The following is a 16,502-nucleotide window of genomic DNA, read 5'->3' as shown; positions in this document are numbered from 1 at the left end:
GGCTACAGGTAACACTGACGATGAGTGTGAAGGGAGAGAGAAAAGTCCCTAACAGCTTATATTTATACCTAGATAATCTTAAACAGATTCACACAATGTTATAACAGAGATTAAAGTCTTTTTCTTTGTGCGTTCTTCTAATATAAGGACGCTTTGTCTTTACTGCTTCTCTGCCCTGAGCCCTCTGCAATAGTTTCCTAATTACACCGTGTAACATATTCTCTGAAATGTAATAGTTCCACTTCTCCTAAACAAAATGCACATTGGTGTTTAAAGTAAAAAATGAGTCAAGACCATCCTACAGAAGTGTTTCTGTCTTCTACTCCCTCTCTCTCGCTCTCTCTCCCTCTCTCTCTGACTGTGTGTGATGGGAGGAGCTCCAGATTGTTTAGCGGCCAGAGGCAGGCGGTAGTATGACACTGTGTCAGGGAGAGGGAGAGTGTGGACCTGCGGACTCAGCTGTCATCTACAAGAGCTTTATACTCTGTTGTTTCTGTGGATTTTCTTCTGATACTTCCTGGAGGAGGAATCAATCTGTCTTTGTCACCTAAAGGAAACTTTTTTTATTTATTGTTTTAGATCTGAAGGAAGTTTTTGTTTCTCGGCTGAGTGGGACAGAACGTAAGTACTGCTGTTATAGAGACTACCCCTGTGTTCATTAACTGTGTGGTGCCATGGCTTCATGAATCATTGATGTGAGTATGCTGCAGTTCTGGTTACCTTTTGAAAAGATGCCAGGATAACCCTATCATTTCCCTGTTAGAGAATTATATAAACCTTTTTATGACTAAGCCTGCGTGGGGTTTGTTGTTAGTTTCTTTCTTTTAAAGGGAAAAGTGGGTGTGAGCAGACACGAAACAGCACTCCGCCCTCTCCAGTAGGTCTTTATCTAAGGTGATAGCAGGGCAAAGGGGGTCATTAAAGACCCGGTCTGAGTGCAAGCTTGTGTGTGTGTGTGTGTGTGTGTGTGTGTGTGTGTGTGTGTGTGTGTGTGTGTGTGAGTGTGTGTGTGTGTGTGTGTGTGTGTGTGTGTGTGTGTGTGTATGTGTTTATCTTATGCTTGTATTTGTGGGTGATTGTGTATGTGTAGCTACCCTTGCATTAAGAAATGTTTGTCTTGGACTTATTTTCTCTGGAAACACAGCTATTTACCTGGGTGTGTTCGTATTTTAAGGCTTGTTGGCATATGTGTGAGTGTCTTTAGTAATGCAAAAAAAAAAGAAAGAAGGATGGCTCCTACTCTTTAAGCGGAGGCACAACTCATCGGGAGTGAGCCTGTGACTGGGAGTGGGGCCTCTTTCCACAGATAGGAGTTAGTGAATGGGGCAGCCAGTGCACACACATCCTCTCCCAGCCAGCAAACTTTGTGTGAACTCAGAGGAGTGTGGAAAAGCTGATTGGTGAAAACAAGAACATAAACATCAACACAAGTCTTCAGTCTGGATTGTCTTGGTCTTGTCTGGTTGTGATAGCTGAGAGCCATCACTTTTTTAGGGGTTCATGATGTGATGCTGGAAGCTATAAGACAGAAGCATCAGGTGTTATTGTGTGAAATTCAAATCTCTCACCCACACGCTGCCAGCAGCACAATCAAGACTAATGCCAAATTGTTAGATGTGTGGGAGGTAGTAAAATGGATGGAAACCATAAATGGAAAAGTTTGTCAAAAGTCAATGAGGTCAACTTAAGTTTAATCTTCTTGCTTACTTGTGTGCACTGCCAAATACCTTTTTACCTCAAGCTCCTTCTGCTCCATCATTAGTATGACACAGCGACTGTTTTGTGAAGCAACAAGAGAATGTGTTATTTTCCACCATTAGAGTGAGCTTTGTTTTTTATCGGTTGCTTCTTTTACATTTAAAGATCCCTCCTGATCATGTTTTACGACATGCAGTATAAAATACTTTGCTTGGAATAATAATTTGTGTCAGTTATTTATTTATTTTGACATAAAATCTACTCCCTCATTGACAATCTATGAATATGCAATTACTGTTCATTAATCAAATGTTGGGATAATCATGTTGCATGCTTAATGTAGGTCGTGATTTATTCGCTAAATCTGTTTCAATTGCACATTATTTTACAAATACACCAACATTTGTACCTCAGCCAAGCATAAAACGTATTTATTTGCAGTATTTTCCTTCATTATCGGGTGTTTTTTTTAATGCACAAATTGGAAAATGTGCATGAAAACAGGTGGATGAAAACCAACCTACAGACACAGATCCTCAAATGATCAACAGACATCCAACAGAATTACAATAAATAGGAGCTCTCATGAATTTTTGAGACTGGTTGATTTTTCCACAAGAGGCTGGAATATAATCAGCCGTGCTATCTCATTTGTGACAGAGAGTTTTGTTTTATGGCCTCCTATATGGAGATTCATCTGTCTGCTGTAAGAGAAAAGCCTGTCTGTGCTGACCTTGGCCTGCTGTTTTCTTTTGGTTTGATCCACAAAGAAAACAGCTGGCAGTTGCATTCTGGATACCGGCGGCCTTGACAATGAACCGCCTGTATGATGCTGTCAGAAAAGCTTTGGCTTGTTGGTAAAGCATGGTGCCTGTAATATCAATACCTCAAATCCAGACTTCTTCACAAAAATATGTTTCATAACATGGTGACAGTCACTTGCAGAGAAAGCCTGAGTACATCAGTGTTGCAGAGTTTAACTGGATCGCTGAAACATTCCTTTGCTGAGTGAACATTTATCTGATGCAGAGCTGTTCTACATCAAGTCGGCTGAAACGAATACAAGCAAAAGGATAAAATGGTGCTTCTGTGTTGTAAAGCTGCTCAAAGCAGTGAGCAACCTGTTGCAGATTACTATATCTGTTCAGAGGAGAAGACACAAAGAAGAAATAAATCATACTGCGTCTCACTATTTTATCACAGCTTAATCCCTTATGCTGGCCCCATATGCACATGTTTCCATTTTGTCAGCATATCCCAAGTGCATTTTCTCAGCATTAGGCTACTCTGATCCTTCTCCTTCATCTGTTTATATAGTCAGGTTTACTCTCTCCCTGTCATTGTGTGTGAAAGAGAGAAATGTTCCTTTTTGATTTTCTTTTATGGGCTGTTTTGCCCTCCATGTGGTATAGTGTCATAAATGTTAGTTTAGATTTCACGCCAATAACAGAAGTTTAAGCAAAGACTGTGTGCAATTATAGGCTGGGATTTATGCGACAAGTGCATAGCTGTTAGAATTGGATCTGATACCATTATTTCTCTCAAGAAATTCAAAGTATGTTTTAAACTTCAGCCAAATATATTGTGTGCTGCTTTCCAGGACAAACAAAACATGCTTACTGCAGAAACACAGCGTGGGCCAAATAAAAACAGCCTGTCCTAATGCACAGTGTAGTGTTGTCTCCCCTAATTACTCTGCAGAACAGAACAATGCTACATAATGTGTGAAGGGTTGTAGAAACCTGCACACCATGTTCAGTTGCTATCAAAATAGTCTTGTAGAAAGGAAACCACTTTCGCTTAACAAAGGGCAGCTGGTACAGTAAAGCCATTTCTGATATATTTACCAAGCTCCATTGATACTGTTTCACATCCTGTTTGTCAGTTGTAGTTGTGGTTTTTTCATTTTAAATGTGTGCATGGTCATGATGACACTCACCACAAGGTATTGTCCTGGAGCTTTTGATCATATCACATGATCTTCATCAGCAGTTTGCCCAGTTGTCGTAGAGTTGTAGATGTTGAAATGTCATATTTTGTTTCTGAGCACTGTAAGGACTTCTCTTTCGTCTTGGTTTAAAAGAGAGAGACTCAAAGTCAATTTTTGACCTTTTAAAGAAATAATCCGAAAAAGTCAATTTCGTAGCTGTTCTAACCCTTTGAATTATATCACATGATCTTTAGATCTTCTGACTCCGTTTCTGTTTGAGCTGACTTAAATGAGTGAGCAAGGGTTAAATACTGTAGAAGAGGCAGAGGAGGGGTGGGCTGTGCAGTGGCCACTTGTAACCTAAAGGTTAAACACTAGCCTTCAGGGAGTCCTATTACTGTGTACTCACTGATGGGAACTCTGCAAACATGCATTCTGGGAGCACAGCGGGCTCCTCTATTTATTCCCAGTCCAGCACTGTGCCACGATGTGGGAAATGAGTGTCGACATGGAACGTGGCCAGATCTCTGTATTTCCTTCAGTGTCCCACTGATCTCGTATGAAAGATGCATCAAAACATGTCAAAATACGTATGAATCTCTCTGCGGCCTTGCCTTGTTCTTGCAGTGTCTTGTTTTAACTGTACACACGACTGTGAAACAGCTTTTTCCCAACCATGTGGAGTATGTTTACACGTATGTCAACGTTTCCCATGTGTTGGTGTGAGAATCGCAAAATTGTTTTTTTTAGGGTGTGTTTCCATCACCTTTCACCTCACACCTGTCCCTCTCGCATGTTACATGTTTAATAATAAAGTTCTATTCCAATCCTCGTAGCTATGTGTACGTCTGCATTTCTGACACTGGACATAAAGGGACGACTATAAAGTGCCACACGCAGCAAACACGCATCAGGTGGTTGGTAGTGGTTGGATATGTTTGTGTGCCTCCTGACATGAGTACGAGAGTAGGACTGATTAATGGGATCATCCTCCGACCGAGCCTTGTTTAGCGGCCTGTCCCTCCCCCAGCGCTGTGATTTGATATCTCTGAGCATTCCAGGTTGTGCCCTTTACTCTGCTAATGGTGCTTCTGACCCTTTCAGACATTCCTGCCGTAACTCTCTCATCACAGACGTCTAATTGACTCGCTGTAAACAACCTGTACTTTCTTTTTGATATTATTATTTGCTCAGGCGTAAGTTGCATTGAGATATTTGATGATGCCCATCCGGGTTGAATAACATGCTTTTCACTCTTCCTGACAGACAAAGTTGTTATTCTGTAACCTTGGACAACAAATAGTGATTTGGTAGGTTCAGGTGCTCAGACATCAGACATCCTTGCTGAAAGTTATGAATGGGAAATGTGCAGGGAGGAGGAGTGATGCTGATATTTAGTCATTTCATGCTCTGCTAAGATCTATAAATAGTGCAGGGGGAGGCAAACATGCACCTTTTTATTCCTCAACCACACTCCTTACTTAATGGTGGTCTGGACATATTTAATGCAACTTGCTCTGGTCTGTGTTTTCTGCTTGGTGTAACTCGATTATGTAGAGTTGTAATGCTATTGTCGCGCAAGTCAAAGGCTTTTATCTGACTTTTTTCATGGTAAAGGAAGGAAAATCTGACTTTTGTGCCTGTACGGTGGTCAAACAGCGTCTGAAACTTTATGAAACCAACAATTCAACAATCAAACACTCTTAACGAAGCGACTGGCTGGTTGTGCTGAGACTAGAAACTAAGCAGGGTTTAAACTCATGTCTCTTAATGTAGGCGGGTTTTTCTTGTGGTCTCTGAGTTTGACGTTTTAAAACACCAACAGAAAGCCTTTTGCCTTCAGATATGGTCGTACGATCTACTACGTTTTAAACGATCCCAGCCTTGACAACCTAGAGATTAGCACAGTAGTAGCAAAAAGATAATGTTTTCCTTTTAAAATCTTGTACTGCTGGATCATTGACATTGTAACGTAATCTCTTTCCCTCGATGCTTTATACTTCTAGTCCAAGAGATGGAAATAGAGATAGAGGAAGGGGGTTAAATGTAACAGAGACCACAGGACAGCAGCAGACTAAAAGCTTCCTGTGGCAGGACAGAGTGGAAGCCAGACCTGGCAGACAGGCTGGCAGGGCAGATGTTTTAGGTGAGAGGCACAGTAGATAGCACCCTCTGAATAATTCATCAGATGGGATTGAAGATGTGATATATTAAGACACAGCACACAAGCCATCTTATGGCCTCTTTCAGCACTTTTTGTTCAGCGTGAGTGGCTGCAGGGTGCAGATCCCCCTACATCTCTGCTTTCTTTCTGGCAGTTATCCACCAGAGCCCGGCCAGTCGAGGAGACAGTTATAGATGTGCTGGCTCTGGGTCTAGCGAGGCCTCCAGACATCTGGAGGGGATGAAGCTGTTCAGCATGCAGGTGCAGTTTAGGCTCACAGGAACTAAGGCTGTTGATGCTTTACCCCCCCCCCAATATAACTTCTGCTGTGGTCAATGGGACTTACTGGTGACAGAGAGAGGATACATGCTTTCCAATAACACAATATTTTCTTGTCTGCTTCTACTTTGAAAGTGAATATGTGCTGTATATGAAATCATCTTTCTGCCTCATAGTTTCTTTTCAAGAGTTTGTTTTTTGGGTATTTTTGCCTCCATAGCCTCCCGCTATGTGTTTTATTTTCTTAACTAAACTCTTAACTTTACTCCATAAAACTTATTTTGTTAAAATGAGCCGTCAGTTCAGAGAAAAGTGTTTACAGTCTGAATTCTGGCCTCTGTATTAGTCCGCTTTTCCTCGTGTTTAGTTTGTGAGACACGCAAACACAAGTCTTATTTAATCTGTCCCTGCTCATGGGTCAAACCACTGACCTTACATCTTACAGTTTATAAATAATGTGATGAATCACTTGCCCCATAGTAACGTCAGAGGACCGTGTGAGCTACAGAGCAGCCTTTTGGGTTAGAAGGAATTAAGTGACTTTGGGAGACATTAGAAAGTAGATGTTTACCAACATGATTTGAAAGTTTACTTCACTTTTTTATGCAAATGTCAGTAAACTTGAAAGATAATTTGTCCTTCTCTTGTTTACAAGGAATCTGTCTAATCCGACAATAGGTGTTATTTCTAAACAACATATGAAAGTAAAAAAGATGTCTTAATACTAACTGTACCATTTCAAAATGTAGGATTTTGTGAAATTGTGAAAGTAGGTGAAGATGTCTGACACGTACTCTGATATCACAGTGAAGAGGCTCAGCTTTCTAGTAACAGATCATTTCACCTCCATCTCTCCATGACATCAGCTCCCACCTACACACATCCAGCTGTGGAGGCCTGGGCGCTGTATGGACGTGTCAGGACTCTGATTGCATCTCAAACACACACACGAGTGTGGGCTTTTCTCTGCAAACAAAGAGGTACATGAACTTCAAGGGTCCTTTTGAAGTCTAAATCCCTTTCTTATGAAACTCTTAAATAACAATTTGAGTAACAATGTCATGAACTGTGTTGCAATTTAATCTAAGTTATTGTTTTTTCCAAACATTTTACTTTACCCTATAATGAATTCATTTATACCAACTGCAGTGCACAGCGATTAACAAATCATGTGATATAGGATATCTGCCTGTATAGCTGCAGCCAAGCACACTGAACTCTGTCATCTGATAGGTTGCTAATCCCCTTATTATGCTTGTCTGGTTAAATAGAACAGTCAGTCAGCCATTAAATCATCTAGCCTTGGGATCAATGTGGGCCCCATAATTTAGCTGTGCACTAGGTCGTGTACAGTGGGATTGAAAGGGGAAATGGAAAAGGGCGCAGGCAAAAATGTGAAGTATAAGCATGTAAAATTACATCTGAACTGAGCAATGCTAGCTTGACAAATTTGCCCTTGAGTGACTGCATTAGCATGGTCTAAAGGGTGATACCCTTGAGTGACAAGAGCTCGCCTCCCCCTGTAAGGTTCACCCCATGCTCTGCCCTCGCAGGTCAAATCTGGTCGTCTTGGACGCTGGAAGTCAATGATTGGAATTTACCCCAAATATCAGCGTGCTAAAGGATTCACAAGATGACTTAGATAACTGGGATACCGAGGCCTAAGTGACTCCTGAGGACTTGGAGTGAGGAATGTGCAGTTCACTATTGATCTTTACTAAGTGAGGTCACTGCATGTGGGGGGCAGCTGCCCCACTCTCAGACCCCACATAAAGGAGACAGACTACGCCCACAAAGATATGTTAATGTGGTTTATCTGCCAAATAAAGACGTCAAATAAAGAAGATTTGACTTTGGCTCGATATCGACTTTTAGGAAATGTCGAGGGTTGTAGCCAGAGATGAGAAGCAGATAAACCAGTGCAACCACAGGCATAAGAAAGATAATTGTGCGTGCAATATGTGTTGCCTCAGGATCAGTTATTCATCAGTTGTATACTCTATCTCATGAACTAGATTTAGATAGTGTCAGTCTTGGCATTGTTATCGTATTTTATGTTACTTGAGTGTAATGTGACTTTAACGGAAGAGAAGTCTACGTTTAATGGCATGTTAAGAGTTGTAAATACTTAAATGCAATTTCTAAAATGTGCAAATAATCAAACAAAGTAAGAGACATTTTTAAAATACACAAACAAGGAGTACAAGTTTCACTCCTCGCGTGCTAGACATTTGCTCGAGCTCGGGGCATCGTAATTTAAAATAACTTAGCACACAACTGGATTCGTCTATAATCAGTTCTCACAGGTGCCATTTTAAATGGGCTGTACAATAGATGATTGAAGAGTGAACATGAACCTGATTACACCCTCTTGGCTGAACACACCACTCCCTGGTCTATCATTGATCCTTGTTTGTGATTTTCAAAAGAGTAAAAAAAACACGACAGCTGCTCTGGAAACATTAGTTTTTCTAAACTCTCTAAAATCAGTTTTTGAATATACACTATTGTGTTTTATTGTGTGTTTTGTTTGTTCATGTAACTCCTTGTTTGAATAGTATTGAAGGCAGTAAAGCGCATCATCATCAACATCATTTACCCGTTTAGAGTTGCATCATTCTTCTGTATTTTAAAGTTCTACTGTGGAGTTTTTGACCTTTTAGTAGCGCAATGACGTTTTTCCATGAGTGGGTCCTCGTTTTGTTTGTCCCGCACATGAGTGTGCACACTGCATGGGGGGGGGGGGATATCTATTCCTGCCAATGCTGTCATACTATTCCACTGAGCTACCTCTCTTTTAATGCCTAAAATGAGCTTTGCAAGTGTTTCATAAGGAAGAATACGCAGTAATCACATTTGTTTTAGTGAGTAACATAAAACATAACTCCACTTTACATCTCCACAGTAAGACTTGTGAAACCTCGAGTCACCTACAGTTTGGTTCTTAGGGGTTACAATGTGCTTTGTAGACTCAAAAAAACTCTTGAGTTGTGTTTAAGGCGGGTCTGTGGTTTGCGTCAGTTGATGGCCATGTGGAGAAGAGGATATTCTGAGCCTTTTATCGGTCTCACACAGTGATGGATGTGTGCAGCTCTTTGCCCAATGGCCTATAGCCTGAGCTTCTGTCTAAGCCTCTAAGCTACCGGAATGCGTGCAGCTTCTTGCTGTGGACATCAAGGGAGAACAGCCACGACGCTTTGTTTACAGCATTTCATGGATCCCACACCAGCCTAATCAATTTGGAAGACAATAAATATTTCAATGCATTGTTGGCGATTGAATGATCCATGACTTTATGTGGGCAGCAAATATTAATGCAGCACATTATTTGTTTTTGGGGTTGAATTGTCAAGGTTCACTTTTTCAGAGCTTTTCATTCGTACCCCGCACACTTGCATTATTGCTGTTATTGCTTTTTATTAATTATTTGCTGTATTGTGCTTTCAAATTCAGTGTTTGATATTTAAAGTAATTATACATTAACACATTCAAATGTGTATTTAAACGACAATCTATGCATACTGTAGGCGTGTGTCATAGACTTATCTATTATAACAAATCAAGTTAGCAAAGGTAAACAAGAAAAAGCGAGATAAAGCACTTCAGCTCGATGCTGTGTTATCAGGGTCAATATTTCACTCTGGTAAATGCAGGCAGAATAATATGGCAAACAAGTGGAGACATTTAAAATGGGAGTGAGTGTTTCAACAGGCCTGACCTACTTACAGCAGCCAGGGCTGAAACAGCTCCTCACCTGTGTCTGGCAGATGCCAGGACCCGTCATAAAAACGCAGCCTTCTATATCTTAAACCTGAACAATATTGCACTGTATTTTATTGCATGATATAATACCATTTTTTATTTCTCTCATAAAATACTTGCTTTTACTGCATTGGACTGCATATAGTCACACTTTCTTTGGCCGGTCCACAACTTACTACCAAGTGACTAGTGTATATATAAAAATGTGACACCTCTGTTTAGTTTCAGCCAATGTTCGCAGTAGCAGGACAACATGTCCATGTACAGTATGTGTATACTATGCTAGGTATAGAGTGGATAATGCCTAGAGTGGAGTAGACTAAATTCAGTGTTTGTTATCAGAGTTTTGTTCAAAATTCACTTTTTCACACCTGATAATTGAGTAACAACATTAGACTTTTCAGCTTATATATATATTTTAAATGTTCTTTCTCCTTTAAGGACAGTGTGAAGTCGACAACCTATTAGCCACTATGAAAGCATTTTCTCCATGTGGGTAATGGAAAATCGGTTACATACTGTAACTGCATTGCAAGAGATACATGTGTATATCTCATCATCGCAACGCATTGTGAATGAATTATTAGTTTTCAGCAGATGACTTTGACATAAGAAAGCCCACAAAAATGTCACCCCGGTCCTAATACTGCAGCATAAACACACACGAGATGGTGATTGTTAAGTTTGCTCATGAGTTTGCTGTTGAAAGCAGAAAGACTGATGAGCAGCAGCAGCTGAGAGAATGAGAGATTCAACCTGCAGGTTTGCAGGTGATGTCCTGTTTAACAACTCTTGGTGCTCAGAATGTGTTATACATTTACTTGGAAGGGGATTAGCAAAATACTTATACTTACACCCAAACTATGCTGTGTAATGAGTCTTTGAACAACAACTGGAAGATGAAGATGTGACCTTCAACTTAGTTATCAGTGAAATATTGTTTTATTTAACTTTAAGATCAAATCCAAAAGCATATAAAGATTCAAGTTCTGGCATTGCTTGCAGATTCATGATTTTATATGTAAAATTGAATACAGTACAAATAGTTATTGTTGTATAAACACTAGTAAAAACAGTAACTTTGGTGTGTTGCTTTGCTATTTCTTTGCTTTGCCTCTCCAGCAAATGTCAGAATATATTCTGTAGCCCAGTAAGGAAGAAATTCTTTCGTTGGGATGTAGATCAGTTGCAGATGCAGTCGTTGATCGTCAACATCAAAATCCTTTCAACTTTTGACCACTGAATTTATGGAATATCTGGACAGCTTATCATACTCGTAGTGCATACGCTCAGGAATGATGTAATGAGTCAATGGACTGAGTGTTAAAAATGCTACAGATATACAGTGAATGAAGAAGAGGAGAAAGATTTGTTGATCATTAATGACTTTTCGAATGTGTTGCCTGTATTAGTGTCTGGAAGGTGTATCACATGATAAGAGTCTGGATAAGATGTAGGTGTTCCTTTTCCTCAGCAAAGGGTGTGACAACAGTCCAACGGCCTGTAGAAAATAAATAGGCCATTTCAGCAAGATCAACAGGGCAGGCTGCTTCCTAAAAGTGGATCAGCTTACACTGCATTGTTGAAAACAGAAGAGAGTGCAGCGAGAGAGAGAGAGAGAGAGAGAGACCTACAATTTACTGCCAGTTTCTCCTCAATACCTCAGTGTTTACCATGTTTGAGGGCTTTATTAACGACAACACATGAACAGTTTTAATCCAGGCTTTTGCCCCGTGTAATGTATTTTGACAGGGAGATTTGGCTCGAGTGCCAGGAATAAAAGGGCTCTAAGCCAAGAGAGGCAATTACTCTCAGACATTAGTAAAGATCTCATTGAATCTATCATTTGTTGTGTGGGATTAGTTACTCTCAGGTGACTTACATCTTCATATAAATTCCAATAAATACATTTTGAGTTTGATGAGGTGACTAGAAATACGTATCACCTTCAGAAAGGATAAAGGTCCCTTTACCCTTTCATTTGCTTCTTTGTCGTCCTTTTTAGCCCTAGGGTTAAAGCACTTTACTGTCTGTCGCAGAGCCCCTGCTGCTCTTCTTTCACCCACTTCGGCCTTGATAGTGATAGCAGACCCAGACGACAGACCCTGCTCTGCTACTTTAAATTTCATCAGCAAGCTGCTTCTGCTGGCTCCACATCTCTTATGGAAATTTGCGCTGAGGGGAAATGGAATGAAATGGAATATCATTTCAAATATTTTCACTTTTGAAACCGGGTTGATTTAGGCACTTGTAAAGGTTTCAAAGACAGAGGTGATGAAATATGCTCATCCACTTTCACAGACATATATTATCCCAATACATTCTTAGTGCCTGATAGCTTCAAAATTGGGATGTTTTAAGAAGTCGGCGCTTGTGATAAAATTCACAACCTCTGACCGTGTGTCACAAGTCCCAGAGGAGTAGCAAGCTTGATGAATTTAACTCCCCTGAACCTTAAGTTCAAAATGTCCCCTATCTCTGTTCAATAGTTTAATAAGATTTTAATTAGGCAATTAAAAGTCTTTGGAATAGCATATGGTCATAATTACTGCTGTATGGTTCACTCAGGGATGAATGAGCCATTAATTACTCTTAGCTGGGTCTGGGGATTGGGTTTAAAATGGGTCGAGCAAGAAAGAGTGGGTATTTCTTCACACTTCACAGTCACTTAATCAGAAATACAGAATTCTGAGTTTCCATTAACTGGGGAACCGGGTTGGGTTGCACAAGCTATTCTTAAATCCATTACTGAGTTTGTGCATAAAGTCCTTCTTAAGTTGTTCATAGATACTAGATAGTTTTAAACTAAATCATGTTACAAAATGAAAACGTAAGAAATGTGACTTTTGTTATTTGTCTTTTAAAAAGCAATAAAACTATGTAAACAGGAAGTCACTGTTTATAGACTAACCTTAACTGCCGATCCTTTGTAGGTTTATTACTTTGTTTTTAGTTCTATTTACATACATGAAGAAATCTGTTTCAGAATGATTAATACTCATTGCAGATTTAAGATGAGTGGTATATATATCACTCTGTTCAACTTCCTGATTTAGTCATTAACAGCTATCAGCATGACATTTTGAAGTATTCTGTGTTATTTTTGTAAATTGAAATGAAATCTTCCCAGTTTACAACATTACTAAACATAATTGTATCAAGTGCAATATGTGCAGACAGTATTTAAGATGAGTTATTTTCCTCTTCAGTCTGCACGGATCATACGTATATTAGCAAGCTAACAATAGTTTTGTCAGTATGTGAATTTAACTATGTAGAAGTTATACCTTCTTAATTTTTTAGATTTAAGAATGACTGTGTTACAAAACTTGTAATGTCTTTGATTGTGATTTGTCACGTTTGTCACTTTGACCCGATACTTTGACGGAAGTGTTGTAATGTCTTCGTCATAGATGGGTATCTTTAGATCTGGATGAGTAGTTGCGGAATAACCTGAGAGGCAGTAGGACCGGTGCAGAACTGTGTCAACGATGTACTCCCACACCGCCCACCTGGTGAATCAGCCACTCTTTCCGTATGTGGACGATGTCCTCCACGTCTCACATCTGCTCCTTCACACACACCAGAGAGCCATTCAGCAGCGTGGAGGTGTCAAGTCAGGTTGAAGGCCACATCTGGGAGCATGTGACCTGGGTTGTCTGAGGAGTGTGTGTGTGTGTGTGTGTGTGTGTGTGTGTGTGTGTGTGTGTGTGTGTGTGTGTGTGTGTGTGTGTGTGTGTGTGCATGGTGCGTGCGTGCGTGTGTCAGCATGTGTGTGTGTGTTTACAGGTGGCTTCCTCAGATGACAGGCATGCCAAGAGGTCGTATTTATCAGTCAACACTTTTCCAGTCAACAGGCTGTGTGTGGAATCCAGAGAGCCTTGACTACTCGGATGGCAAATGCTAATGTTGCTGCCACCTGTTTCAGCAGTATACACAGTGCTGCTATTTATAATACTCACACAGTCTTATAAGTAGTGCTGTCATTGGACAGGCTTTGCCATTCATAGATATACAGTATATGGATAGATTTACTGTATACCAGGAGCTGTATTACAGGAAATGACTGCTAAAGAGTGCTGGGAATTTCCCTGTCTGGTTAAATATAAAACGTATTTTCTCTTTGTTGACATACTGTACTCTACTGTGAAGAATTGTTACAGTGTCCAAGATAAAATGTCCAATGGTTATTCTAGTACATCAACTGCTCATAACTTTTTGAGAAAGTTAATTTCACTTTGCATTAAATGTTGAACTTATTGTGTAAGGTTTCAGTTTCATTTTGACAGAGTTGCCTATTTATGGGACTTTTATTCTTATTACAACCACATGTGTTCCTGGTTCAGTTCTTTTGTTGTGTAGAACTCACTCCTTATTCCCAGCAGAGCCTCTTACTGCTTCATGTAATGGTCTGTTCCCCTCCTCGGCTAATTATTTTGAATTCATGAACTGTCAAAACTGTTGCTATTAACTGCCTACGTCCCATCAGTCAAAAAACTGGCAACGTTTGTCACTTATTTCACACCCAAAAGAGCATAAGATCTAGTTCCACCTACTGTTCAAATCATAATTTGTCAGCCTCACAAACACTTCCTGTCCAGGCATGATAATCCAGGTGAGGGAAGTTAGGTGAGTTAATAAAAATGTTGATACATTCTTTAATTAATGATTACCCTTCACCTACAGTAAGATGTAGCTTTGTGAGCAGTGGTGAGTGCCACTTGAACTTCTTTGTACTCATGGAATGCACAAACTCTGCACGTGTTATTTGCTGCCAGGTTCGATGATGGATTATGAGTTCATGTATATAGAAAAATAGCATTCACTCAATCTGGTCGAAGAACCCAAAACTTAATTGTGTCCTCCCACTAATATAACCAAACCTTCTGCCTTTTGATTAGACTCTCAATATTTTATAATTTGTTTGTAAAAGCTTGACTCATGCAATGATTATGTCAAACTGATCTGATAAGGCAGATATATTGCTGGAGGGGATATAGAAAGAAACCCTGAAAAGATTTAAGAGGAGATCATAGACACAGGGATGGGAGAGTATCATCCATAGCCAGAGCACACTATCACGTCTGTGTAGGGAGTGAAAGGGATGATTCAGTTTATGCATCATGCAGGAGAGAGCGGTGAAGTGCACAGTTGCATATAGATTTCTGTGCTGTCAGAGGGGCCCTTGTTCTCTCACTCACGCTGAGACGAGCGCTCTCTACGTACCTCAGTTGGATTCGGCTTCGTGCATGCGGGGCTCTTTATCCTGGCTGTCACACAAACTCAGAATTAATGTTAGCTTCACGTGTGGCGTCTCACTTTGAATTATTCCGCACAAAGGACGCTAATGATGTTTACGGCCGCCCTCCTTGTCTATTACATGTTACAGTCCATTGGCACCCCTTCGGCTGCTGGCAGGGGGCATTGTCCGTAACGTCTTCAGACGGTGATCCATCCCGGAGTTTTAAATGCAGAGGCGCATAACCTTGTCTGCTTTTGTCATCATGACCATTAAGAGTCACAGTCAGGAAATTCTTAAATGTCCAGACATCCTTGATTATATTTCATTTTTATAGCTTTTACTTTAACTGTACACGAGTGGTACGAGGAATGATTGGTTGTAATGATGGTTTTAAACTATTAGCTCTCCCGTTGACATACCTTTTTCTATCTTTCAGACTTTAAATGAAACGGATGAAACAGTTTCAAACAACTAACTCCGAAGGAAAAATACTTAATTTGTCCTTTGCTTCTCTAAGTGTTATTCCTCCTTTCAGAGACTAAATTGACAGAATAGAGTATGCCTGCCTGTATTTCTCATTTTCAAGTATTGTGTGTGCTGTAGAAATATCCCAGTTGCGTCTGGTTCTCTGGCCTTTATCATGGCCTTCCTGCTTCTTCAAATGTCATCTTCCCAGCTCAGATTTTGGAGATGTCTGTGTTTGCTGAGACGTCTGCTTATTGACGAAGAGTCAGGAGCCCCTTGACAGAAACCAGGAATAGTTTCCATTGCTATCTTTTGCTATTGATTGCTATACCTCACATGAAACTGAATCTTCTGTTGGTTGCATTTAATGAGGAGCTCCCTGTGGCAACTGTAATGGAGCATTTGCAGTTGGCATGTCTGTATTAAATTCCCCTTCATCTCTCAGAACGTTCAGTAAATCAGCATTTCTGGAAAGGTAGTTGTCGTGTGGCTTTGTTCTTATGTTTTCTTAAGAGTTGTTGACTTTGTTGATAAAAGGGTTTGCTAGTGTCAACTTATATGGAAAAAAAATGAATTCAATTGCAGTGATCTGTATAGATTTAAGGAAAACTGAACAGCAGGACTATGCAAATATTTAACCAATTATACTTTGGCTTTGGACCCTTATTTCCATAAATTCCTCTTCGCAACTGCAAGCAGGCAGAACTAAAGCCCTCTATGACCTGTGGGAATCAAAACATTTTACAGTATCAGTGGGTATAATGTATAAACATAATCTCACCACTCGGCAATTAAACTAAAGTTCAACCAAGGACTTCAACAGTGGGAAGGAAACTCTAAACTGTAATTCCTGTCATATGAGCTGTTATAGGGGTGTCACACCTTTTCATTGTTTCATTTTAAGCTTTAACAAAGATTTCTGTGGTATCTCTCCTTTCTTTTCTTTCCTCTGCATTGCACAA

At 40.1% G+C, this 16,502-nt stretch overlaps 1 protein-coding gene across 1 annotated transcript in view; it reads left to right on the top strand.

Annotated features, from left to right (window-relative positions):
- The first annotated feature begins 441 nt into the window (after nt 1-441).
- sema4ba (sema domain, immunoglobulin domain (Ig), transmembrane domain (TM) and short cytoplasmic domain, (semaphorin) 4Ba) overlaps nt 442-16,502 on the top strand; it is a 38,608-nt gene continuing 22,547 nt past the window's right edge. The window contains 1 exon segment of the mRNA XM_029434626.1: nt 442-621. The gene's annotated coding sequence lies outside the window, so the exon portion shown is untranslated.

Source organism: Cottoperca gobio, chromosome 6, assembly GCF_900634415.1.
Source record: "Cottoperca gobio chromosome 6, fCotGob3.1, whole genome shotgun sequence".
Lineage (NCBI taxonomy): Eukaryota > Metazoa > Chordata > Actinopteri > Perciformes > Bovichtidae > Cottoperca > Cottoperca gobio.
The sequence above is the reverse complement of the archived record's forward strand: the minus strand, read 5'-3'. Positions and strand labels throughout refer to the sequence as shown.